The sequence below is a fragment of the Heterocephalus glaber genome, unplaced genomic scaffold, assembly GCF_053883595.1.
Source record: "Heterocephalus glaber isolate CG9 unplaced genomic scaffold, H.glaber_assembly_v1.0 deba00001760, whole genome shotgun sequence".
NCBI classification, from domain to species: Eukaryota; Metazoa; Chordata; class Mammalia; order Rodentia; family Bathyergidae; genus Heterocephalus; species Heterocephalus glaber.
Genome location: NW_028258457.1, coordinates 5,411,812 through 5,424,159, shown reverse-complemented (window position 1 = coordinate 5,424,159; position 12,348 = coordinate 5,411,812).

The window sequence follows — 12,348 nt, the reverse complement described above, 5'->3', positions numbered from 1 at the left end:
GGGAGGTTGGATAGTAGGTACACAAACCACAGTTGGACAGGAAGATTCAGTTCTAATGTTCCAAAGCACAGCCAGGTGTTGTGGCACCCACTTGTAATCCCAGCACTCGGGAGACTGAGGCAGGAGGATCGCCACAAGTTTGAAGTCAGCCTGGGCTACATAGTGAGATCCTGTCTCAAAAAAACAAATAAAGCACAGTGGGTGCCTAGAGTTCACAGTAACCTATTATACATTTTATGAGGAACTTGAAGAGAGGAGATGAAAGACTCCAAAGAAATGATAAGATGGAAATGCTATCTATCCTGATTTGATCAGCACGCACTGAATACATGCATTACATCACAGTGCAGCCCGTAAATGTGTGCAATTATTATGCATCAACTAAAAGGGAAAAAACGTCAGGTGCAGTGCTGCACGCCTGTCATCCCTGCTATTGGAAAGGCTGAGGTAGGAATATGGCAAGTTCAAGCCCAGCCTGGGCAACTTAGCCACTTAGCGAGACCCTGTCTCAAAATAAAAACGGGGCTAGGAATAGAGCCAGTGTGAAGACCCTGGGTTCCATCCCCAGGACCAAAGAAAAAAAGGAAGAAACCCTTAAAAAACTTGTTTACTGAAAGAAGTCAGATTTCCCCCCTCCCCTCCAAAAAAAGCCACATTGCGGGTTGGCATATAGATAAAATGTCCCAGAAGATGTGTGAAAGAATAAAATCTCAACAACTTGAGTTAAATGGTCTCATTGGCTTTTCTCAGTGATTGACAAATCAGGCAGCACCCCACCTGTGAATGGAAAGGGGACCCCGGAGCCCAGCAGAGGGGCTGGCTTTATGGGCGGAAAAAGGGTTGAGGGAGCAGCAATAAGGCACAAAACAGATGGGTTGTTTCAGAGTTCCTTTCCTTACAGAATTAAAACCCACGGTGAGGGCCAGGGATGTAGCTCAGTGGTTCCGCCACCTCCTGAGCAAGCTCAAGGTCCCAAGGGCAATCATTGGTATTGAAAAAAAAAAAAAAAAAAAAACAGAGGGAAAGCTGGGTGAGGTGCTGCACACCTGTCATTGCTGTACTCTGGGAGGCTGAGACAGGAGGATCACAAGTTGAAGCCCAGCCTCAGCAACTCAGTGAGACCCTATTTCAAAAAATTTTTTAAAAAGGGCTGGGAATGTAGCTCAGTGCAAAGAAACCAGTACCACTAAATAAACAAGTAAGTCAATAATAAAAACCCAGGAGGCTTCTTTATCCTGCCTATTTCAGTTGCCTGGCCCCTTTATGTTGGGGGGTGGGGAGCTGGTCCATTCTAAGGTCAGCTGGATCCTGTGGTGCCCACGTTAGGGCCTGCATTCTGGTCTGGCCTGGTCCCAATGCAACCTTAGCTGGTAACAACGGCCTCTGTAAATTGTATTTGACAAGGGGCCAGGGATTTAGCTGAGCAGGACAGCACATGCCTGGTTAAGCCTGAGGTCCTGAGTTCAATCCCCAGTACCAAAAAAAAAAGTTTTATTTGACAAGGGCAATCTACAGCACACTTGCTCCACTCACCTGTTGGTACCAGAGGCCGGATTGTTCTTGGGGGTGGGGGTGAGGTCCTCACTACAGGGTGACAGCAGTTTCCCCGGGTCCTCCCCTTAATGCCTGGAACACTTCCCCCCACAGTGTTCAGAAACAGCCACCTTCATGAGGGCAGGATAGGGGCTGGTTCCTGTTCCAGGCTTTGGAGGATGGGGGAGTCTTCACCAGCCCAGGTCTTGATCCCCTAATGATGCACTCCTGTCTTTTCAAAAGTTACCTTGTAGTTGGGGATTTAGCTCAGTGATACCGGGCCTGCCTGACAAGCAAAAGGTCCTGAGTTCGATTCCCAGGATGGAAAAAAAAAAGCACCTTGTAGCTGGGCTTGGTGGTTCAGGTCTATAATCCCAGAACTCAGGAAGGCTGAAGCAAGAGGATCCCAAGTTTGAGGCCATCCTAGGCAACACAGCAAGATCCTGTCCTAAAATAAAATAGTTTTTAAAAGAGCGATGGGAGTGTAGCTCAGTGGTAGAGCGCCCCTGGGTTCAATCTCCAGTACTACATGAGGAGGAAATAAAGAAAAACCACTAGCTACGTTGGATTAAGTACTGAAGGATTGATACTATTTTCATTTCTTCATAATGACAAGAATAGAAAATATTAAACCAGGAGTGGTGGCCCATGCCTGTCATCCCAGCACTCAGGAGGCTGAGGCAGGAGGATCATCACAAGTTCAAGGCCAGCCTGAACTACATAATGAGACCCTGTCTCAAAATAAATAAATAAATAAATAAATGAAATATTAAGCCAGGGTTGGGGTTTGGTCCAGTGGCCAAGACTTGCCAAACATGTGTGAAGACCTGGATTCCATCCTCAGCACCAAAAACATTAAAAAATCATAATAAAAAAATTTTAAAAAGAAAAAAATAATATAAAAGACAGCTGGTAAAATATGAGGGGATTGAAGGAAAGCATGGACTAACATGGGGAGAGCCAGGGGTGGGGGAGTCAGGAAGGGTGAGGTTTGGGCGTGCCATGGACTCATTTTTCCTGAACTCCACCCGGGACATACCTGCAGCCCCCTCCCCCTTGAAGTTGTCACTGGTCACCACCTGTGGGCCTCCCCATTACTGCCGGATGCCCCCCATTTCCCTCCTGAGCAAGGGGTACCCCAAGCATCCCCGGTGGGACCCCCACCCCTTGAGGCAGGCTGGGCTGGGCTCAGCTCGATGGCGATCTTTTTTAATTTTTATTTTGCTTTTTGTGGGTTTTTTTTTTGCATTGGAATTCTAATTTGAGATTAGAAAGCGTACACAGGAACATCATGATGTTAAGATATAGCGGTTGTTCTCAAATACAAAATAAAGACACCTAGAAATTACTATTATTTTTAGCACTCTTTGGGCTTCTTTGTTACTTATTGTTGCATTCAGAGTAGTTATTAGAAAATTTTGCTGATATATGTTTATTTATTTATTTTGGGTTTTTTGATTTTTTGAGACAGGGTCTTACTCACTTTGTAGCCCAGGCTGTTCTCAAACTTGCAGCGATCCTCCTGCCTCAGCCTCCCGTGTGCTGGGATCACAGGCGTGTGCCACCGTGCCTGGCCCCAGCCGCTATTTTAGCGAGTCTAAAGCCAGGTCTGAAAATAAATAAAATAAAATAAAACCAAGTCTGAAAGTGACCGCCGCCCTCTCTCCTGGGAGGATCTCGAGGTGTCGGACTCCGCCCCCTTCCATGTACCCCTCCCCTCCTGCTCCCCAGGGTTGGACTCCAAGTCCCAGAGAGCCCCGCGCTCCCAGGGTGTCGCTGTCCCCTCCTTCGTGCATTTTCGGAGGCATTGGGCGAATTTTAAAATTTGGCGCTGAGCGAGCTGGTGGGCGGTGACAGCTGCAGGTCCCCTCCCAGCTGGCCCGTCCGCCCCGAGGGGTCCCCAGGGTCCACACGCATTGAGAATGTGGGGGCTCACAGGCCCGTTTCCAGGAGGGGAAACTCAGGCAGGGCAGTCAGGGACCCGTCTGGGGACGCCCCCAGCAGGGGCACCCGTCTGGGGACGCCCCCAGCAGGGGCGTGGCGGGTGCTCACTGACTGCAATCCTAGGGCGCTGGGAAGTTCTTCGCTTCCCCTTGTCTGGTTAGGGGATGCGGGGCGTGAGCGGGAAATCCCGGAGCCCGGCACTGTCCAGCCCCGTCAGACTCTCCTGGGCGCCAGGTCCCTTCTGGGCGGGACATTTGGCGCCAGAGTTTTAAAAATCTCAGCCCAACGGATGCCTTCGGCTCCAGACCCGGATGCCAGGCCTGAATTCCGGAGCCTGGATCGCGGGGAGACGGGAGTCTGGAAATTGCAGCCCGAAATCCGGGGTCTGGATCTGGGGAGAGAGTGCTGGATTGTGGAGCCAGGATCTCGGGGCACCAGCGTTCCAAGGCTTGAATCCTGAATTCCAGGGTAAGGACTCGGGGAGATGGGGTCAAATTCTGGAGCCTGAATCAGGGAGGCCAGATCTTACAGAGATGGGGATCCTGAGTCTTGATCCTGAATAACTGAGGTAGTTTTTGTTTTTATTTTGTTTTGAGACAGGATCTCTCTATGTAGTCCAGGCTGGCCTCAAACTCACTGGAATCCTCCTGCCTCAGCCTCCCAAGTGCTGGGATTACATCTCTCTTTTCTGGATCTTGGGGGCCCAGATTGTGGAAGCTGGATCTTGAATTTGGGGTCTAGATGTGTTTGTGTGGGGGTGGATTCTAGAACCTGGATCTGGGGGTGGGGGTGGGACAGATTTCTGGAGCCTGGATTCTAGAGCCTAGAGAAATCTAGAATCTAGTATCAGAATTCAGGAACTTGGTGCTGGAACACTCTAGTCCCAAATGAAAGCTGATAAAACAGGCCTGGTGGTGCGTGCCTGTAATCCCACCACTCAGGAGGAGGACTGTCATGAGTTCAAGGTCAGTCTAAAAAAAAAATGCTGATAGCTAGGTTTAGTGGTGTACACCCATCATTCCTGCACTCTGGGAGGCTGAGGCAGGAGGCTCTCAATTTGGAACCCAGCTCGGGCAATTTAGGAAGACCCTGTCTCAAAATAAAAAATAAAACAGGCTGGGAATGTAGCTCAGTGCAAAGACCCTGGGTTTAATATCCAGTACTGGGCAAAAAGGTGGGGACCACACCTCCTTGGAAAGGGGGAAAAGTATTCCAGAGACAGGGAAGAGCCAGTGTGTCCTAGACACAGTGAATATGGTGATCAACAAGGACTCCTGCTGGGCATAGTAAAGAAGGAAACATGTAAATAATAGAATAGAATATCAGTGTAGAGTGGGCATGTGGCTCAGCAGTGGGCACTTGCCCATCATGCAACAGGCCCTGGGTTCCATCTCCAGCACTGCCAAAGTAAAATAACACCAGTGTATAAGGTTGCTATTGCTGTGTAACAAATAGCCCCAATATAGAGAGAGTGGTCCCCTCACTTGTTACCTATAGTCAACAAGGGTCAGTACAGCACAATGAGATATTTTGAGAGAGACCATATTCACATGAATCTATGACAGTAAATGATTCTGTTTCATTATTAGTATTTTAGTTGTTGCTAGTCTCTTTTCTTTCTTTCTTTTTTTTTTTGGTACCACGGATCGAACTCAGGATCTTTTGCTTGTGAGGCAGGCAGCGGAACCACTGAGCTAAATTCCCGGCCTCTCTTTTTTTTCCTTTTTTCTTTTTTTGTTTTTTTCAGTACCAGGGATGGAACTCAGGACCTTGTGCTTGTGAGGCAGGCGCGGTGCCACTAAGCTAAATCCCCAGCCTGCTAATCTCTTACTGTGCCTCATTCGTAGTATGAATTTGAAGCTAGGTATGTGTGTATAGAAAAAACACAGCATATGTAAGGTTCTAGACATTTGAGGTTTTAGTCATCAGCTGACAGCCTTGAATGTAACCCCCTTCGGTATGAGGGAATTGATATAGTGATTTTTTCCTCCTTTGGTACCAGTGATCGAACTCAGGACCTTGCACTTGCCAGGCAGGCACGGCACTGCCACTGAGCTACATCCCCAGCCCTCAATATAGTGATTTAAACAAGTCTTTCTCCTTCCTTTTCTTTCTTTCCTTCTTTCTTTTTTTTTTTTTTTCCTTTCTATAACAGGGATGAAACCCAGGGCCTTCACACTGAGCTACAACAACTACAACTCCAGCCCTTTTTATTTATTTATTTTTTATTTTTTAAATATTATTTTATCGGTACATTTTAGGTATACAATATAATGACATTTATCATTGGAAATTTGCACCTTTGCATAGTCTCTCTTGGTTCTTATTTTCCCCCATTCCCCTGCCCTCCCTTCAACCCCTCCATCCCTCCCTATTTTCAAAGACTTTGTTTCCATTTTTTCATTTTCTCATATTAATTCCATTCCCTTCTTTCCTTTCCCCTACCCCTCCCACTTCCCCTTCCCCTCTGCCCCTTTTCTTCCTATTTCACATTATCTATTATACCTTTTAGTCCTTATTTACACTTTCAGTTTCTCACACTAGAGAAACTATTCTGTATTTATACATGTGTGTCCTGTTTATTTCACTTAAGAGTATGGCCTCAATGTGCATCCATTTAGCTATAAATGTGTCTAATTTCTCATTTTTTATGGCTGAGTAGTACTCCATTTTATTTTTTAAAAACCCACATTTTCTTTATCCAGTCTCCAGTTGATGGGCATTTGGGGTGCTTCCAAGTTTTAGCTATTACAAATTGTGCTGCTATGAACATGTGTACACAAATATCACTGTGGTATGATTCTTTTAATTCTTCGGGGAAGATCCCCAGCAGGGGAATAACTGGGTCAAATGGGACTTCCAGTCCTAGTTCTTTGAGGTGTCTCCATACTGATTTCCACAGTGGTTGCACCAGTCTACACTCCCACCAGCAGTGGAGCAGGGTTCCTCTTTCCCCACAGCCCCACCAGCATTTGTTATTGTTTGATTTCATAATAGCATCCATTCTTTTTATTTTTTTATATTGAGACAAGATCTTATTAAGTTGCCCAGGCTGGGCTCGAATTTGCAATCCTCCTGCTTCAGCCTCTCAGTGCTGGCATTACAGGCGTGCGCCCCCCACCCCTAGCTAAAACTCACTGTTCTTACGTCACTGATTCCATGGGTCAGGAATCTCGAGGCAGCAGAGATGGGCCCAGTGACCTGGGGATGTGACCATGGTGCTGGATGGGGCAGAGTCTACCCCTGAGCACACCCACATAGTGCTGGGCTGACTGGCTTCCTGGCAGGATGCTGGACCGAGAGGGGTCATCTCAGTGCCTCACCATGTAAGAGAGGATCTGATTTGGGTTTTGAAGTTCTCACTATAATAATAGGAAAATAAGAATTGAAAACAATCCAAATATCCATTGATAAGAACATACCAATACCTTGATATAGATCCACCCAGTGAAATATGATACAGCTGTAAAGATGAGCACACCTGGTAAAGCTCACCTACAGAATGATTGGCCTCCCAAACATGAAGAGCAAAGTGCAGAATATACACAGGGCTCCAATTTAATGGCTAATGTCTATATAAGATGAAGGATTGGGGTCTTGGAGGTTGAGGTAGGACTTACTGTGTAGTCTAGACTGCCTTGAACTCTGGTGATCCTCCTGCCTCAGCCTCCTGCATGCTGGATTACAAGCATGCACCACCATGCCCCTCTAAAATGAGGGAAATTTGGACAAAGAGAAGAGAATGTCATGTGGAAACACAGACAAGGAAATGGTCTGTAATCCTGGGTACTTTCAAGGCTGAGGCAGGAAGATCAGTGTGAGTTCAAGGCCAGCCTGGGCTACATAGTGAGACCCTGTCTCAGAAAAACAAGACTTAATTCTTGGGAATTTAGGTTAAACTAGATCAAGAGTCTTCAAAGCTCAGAGGGTTGCTAGAAACTGCTGACCACAACAGTATAATCCTTGTGATTCTGGGGTCCCTGCCTGTCTCATTGTCTTTGAGCTATTTCTCAAAGCTGAAAGCTAGGCAAATAATCCTCACACATTGTGTAAGGAGAACTTTAGCCTCCTGGAGACAAAGGTCTTTGCCCTTGAGGCCAGGAATGTCCCACGTGGTGAGTTTATCTTTGTTTGCCTGAGGCTTGAGAAAGTCCAATCTGACAGTAAAAGGAGCACCGGGTTGCAATCCTGTGATCCCAGGTCTGTGGGAGGCTGAGGCAGGAAGATCTCACGTGCAAACTCAGCTTGAGGAACTTAGTGAGACTCTCAAAATATACAATTTAAAAGGGGGTGCCAGGGATTTAGCTCAGTGGTTCTGCCGCCTGCCTCCCAAGGGCAGGGTCCTGAGCTCGATCCCTGGTACCCCCCATAAAAGGGGGTACTAGGAATTTAGCTCAGTGCAAAGGCTTTGGGTTCAAGCCTCAGTACGGGGGAGAAAGAAAAGGAATACACATGATCTCCTGGAGAATGAAAGGTTGCTTTGGGTAATTTAGCATGCATCTAGCAAATTCAGGCATCCTGATGGTCTGTAAAATATGTGGTTCTTTGGGACCCTTAAATCAGGTGTAACATCTTACAGGTTCCCTCAACAGTTAATCTGACCTTGGACAATGTTCATTTTATTTTATTTATTTATTTTGGTACCAGGGATCAAACTCGGGACCTTGCCCTTGTGAGGCAGGCTGTGGAACCACTGAGCTAAATCCCCAGCCCCGGACAATGTTCATTCTAAACTCATGAGTCACACACACTTCCTCCCTTTTATACAGTTTTAAAATGCATTCTTTTTTGTTTTTGTACTGGGGATCAAACTCGGGACCTTCCCCTTTTAAATACATTCTTTAGGGGCGGGAATTTAGTTCAGTGGTTCCACTGCCTGCCATGCAAGCAAGTACAAGGTCCCAAGTTCAATCCCTGGTATCCCCCAAAAAATGCATTCTTTTTTTTTGGTACCAGGGATCGAACTCAGGTACTTGCACTGGCGAGGTAGGCAGCAGAACCACTGAGCTAAATCCCCAGCCCTAAAAATGCATTCTTTAATGTAATGCTCAGACTTTGAAAGTATTGTTGAGGTCATTTGGTTTTTCAGTCATTGCCCATTTACTGAGCAGCTACTATGCACTAGAAATATAGCAGTGAGCAAAACAGGTGAAAACTGTCCTGGTATAGGTGACATTCTAGCAAGGGGCACAGATGATAATTAGGATGAATAAGTAAAATATAGCATATGTTCAAAGGTGTTAATGCTAAGGAAAATAGAAATATTTTTTAAAAAGCCGGATGCAGTGGAGCACGCCTGTTATCTCAGCTATTTGGGAAGCTGAGGCAGGAGGGTCACAAGTTTGAGCCCAGCCTGGGCAACTGAGGGAGACCCTGTCTCAAAATAAAAAAATAAAAAAGGGCCGGGGATGTTGCTCAGTCCAAAAGTCTTGGATTCAATCCCAGTACTGTCAGTAAAATAAACAGGATTGGGGGTGCAGCTCAGTGGGGAGCAATTGTCTAGCACTCAGATGGCCCTGGGTTCCATCCCCAGTCCTGCAATAATGAAAAAAAAATGTACAAGGCCAGGCATGGTGGCACGGGCCTGTGATCCCAGGTCTGTGGGAGGCTGAGGCAGGAGGATACAGGCCAGCAGTCCAGGAATGTCCAGGAGGGTTTCCCACGGGTGTTTTATTCTTGGAGGGTGAGCACAGGAGGACTGGGGACCTGGTGGGACTTAGGGTTGGGAGGTGCTGGGCATTGCTGGTAGGAGTGGCAGGGGTGGTCGGAGGGCCGGGGGTGGCTGCCCGTGGCTTCAAGGTGACTACGGCAGGAACCTGCATGCAGCACTTCTGGGGGCCCACAGAGTTTATCATTTGAGTAATCCCTTTGCACCTTTTTCCATGGAAAGGAGGGTGTTTCAGAGGGGCAGTCACTGACTCAAGCACACACACAGCTCGCCAGGAGTGGAGTAGGGGTGTCTTACAAGTCCCTCCAAGTGCACGCAATTTGAACTACAACTTTTTTTCCTCCCAGAACTGGAAGTTGAACCCAGGGCCTCTGCACTGAGTTCCACCCCCGGTTCTGTTATATTTTTATTTAGAGACAGGGTCTTGCTAAGTCTCTTAAGTTGCCCAAGCTGAGGTCTAACTTGAGATCCCCCTGCCTCAGCCTCCCGGAGTGCTGGGATGACAGACGTGTACCACCTGGCCCTGCTGAACAAGAAGGTTTTGAGCAGCCCTGGCCCCTCCTGTCACAGTGAGACAGCATCGCTGACCTCTCCGACTTCCAGCCCCGCACTGGCCCAGCCGCACGTCGCCTAGGTCCTCCTCACTTCCGGGCACGGCGGCCTCCCTGAACCCTGGCTCTCGCTCTTGCCATCCTGGCCACCTGGCACCGGTTCCCATGTTCTACCCACCGCTCCTGCCTCACAACGTCTGAAGTTCCTAGGATGAGTCACTCCCACCCGGAAACCTCTCCTTAGGGACAGGAATCGTCTCTTGTTTGTCTGTGCAAAACATGATGTCAGAGCACGGCCCTTCCCGGCTTCAGACTCCTCAGGGGCTTCCTGGCTACACCCAGGCAACCATCACAGGCCTCCCAGCTCCCTGCCGCCCTCCCTGCTCAGTGGCCTCCTCCCTGTTCCTGCACCTCGCTGGGCTCTGTGCTGCCCCAGGGCCCTTGCATGGCCCTGCCCTCTGTGGAACACCTTCCCCGAGTCTCTCAAGCCTGGCCATTTCATATCATTCATGTCTTGGCTTCAATGTCACCCTCTCAGGGAAGCCCACCCTGATCAGGCCTTCGGAAGCGGCCTCACACCCTGTCCCATACACCAGCACCAAGTCACCTTGGCAGGTCCTCAGAGGAACGCTACTCGATGGTCCCCAGTTGGAGGACCGTGCCACACTCGGAGCCCCAGTCTGTTCTTTTTTCCTCACCCTGTTGCTCCTATGGTGCCGGGGATGGAACCCAGGGCCTTGAACATGTTAGGCCAGTGCTTACCACTGAGCTGTACCCCAGAGCCTTTTTAATTTTGTTTTGAGACAGGGTCTCACTATGTAGCCTAGGCTGGCCTCAAACTCATGGTGATCCTCCTGCCTCAGCCTCTCAGGTGCTGGGATGACAGACCTGCACCATCATGCCTAGCTGTAATGCAATTTTATTGTTTATTTGTTTGTTTTTGTGGTGCTGAGGATGGAACCCAGCGCCTTGAGCTACATATCCAAGCCTTGTAATACAACAGTTTCAAAAGTGAAAATCAAGAGAAGGCCTAGGTGCTGCAAGTTCATTGTGGGATGGTTGGGTGGTGCGCCTGGGGGTCTCAGTGTGGGACCCTGCAGTGAGATGAGAGTGTCACAATCAGTCCCCTAACTGTGTGTCAAACTCTGGAGGTGCCGGGCTATGCCCATCACACTGCAGAACAGCGAGACCCACTGACTTCCCCGATGGCTCCTGCGGCGTCAGGTGATGAGCAGGAGACGATGTAAAGCCTGGGCGAGGACCAATTCAGAATCCTCCCTGAAAGTCCCAGAGCCCCAGTGCGCACCATCACTTGTTTTTTCCCCATGGCCGTGACCTCTCTTGCAGCCCCAGGGAGGACCGACCCAAGAGGCCCCTTAAAATGACTCCCCCCCCCCGCCCTGGGCGCCTTTCTACACACCAGGCCTGCGCCCAGGGCTTCTTGGCCCGACACTTGATTCCAGAGCCTTATGAGCTGAGTTTGAGCCGATTGCACAGGAAGCTGAGGGAGATCTGGTCACACGTCAGTACAGTTCAGGCTGAATTCCCAGGCCCCAGTTTCTCCCAAAGAAGGCAAAATCTAACCTGGCCACTACTGACCAAACCACTGCTGAGGCCAAAGGCGGGGAACCATGTCCCAGGAAGGCGGGGCCATAGCTGCTTGCATGCTGTGAAGACCCAGACATTGAGGGTCTCTCTCTCAGAAAGCCAAACAAGGAGGCTGACTACCAAACAGCCAGGCCACAGGAGCTGGACCATCAGAGGACCACAGCATTTGGAATGGGACCTTGACAGGGCCAGAGCATGGTCACCTGGACCTCAGGAGGACTAAGTCACCCAAGGCCCAGACATCCAGTGATAGAAGTTCCAGGGACTGCACTTTGGAGATCAAGGTTGCCTGAGAATCTGTCTCCCACAGGATTAGACTAGACAAGAGAAGAGCAGTGGAGGGGCAGAGCATGGAAAACAGGACACCAGGCTCGACCCTGGGGAGCCAGGGAAGGGATGGGTTCTAAGTGGGGATACCGTGCAAGGGCAGTGGAGAAGGCAAGCCCTCATCCTGCTACAGCTTCTACCTCCTGCCCTCGGCCCCACCAGTGGTGGCTAGTGGGACCGAGAAAGGCTGGAGTAGAGAGCTGCCATGAGTAGAGGGAACAAGACAAAGGGCACCCTTTGTCCACTGCCTGTGGCACAATCCAAATTTCAGGCTAAGCAGTTACCTGGGGAAAGTAAAACGGGAGGCCTGGGGAATAAAGGTTTTTCTTGGGGAAAAAAAAAGTAAGTCTAGAGTCCAGCATGGTGACACAGGCCTGTCATCCCAGCACCCTGAGAGGCTGAGGCAGGAGGATTGTGAGTTGGAGCCCAGCCTGGGCAATTTAAGCACCTAGCAAAACCTTGTCTCAAAATAAAAAATAAAAAAGGACTTGGGGGTATAACTCAGCGCCCTGGGTTCCATCTCTAGTACTGAGAAGAAAAACAAAAACAGAAGACAGGCACCCACAATAGCCCAAAGCAAGCGCAGTGCCCACCAAAGGGCGTGGCTGAGTACAGTGTGTCCATCTATGCAGTGGAATATTACTCAGCCCTAAAAAGGAGGGAATTCTGAACATGCTGTGAGGATGAGCCTTGTAGGGAGTGTGCAGAGGTGACCAG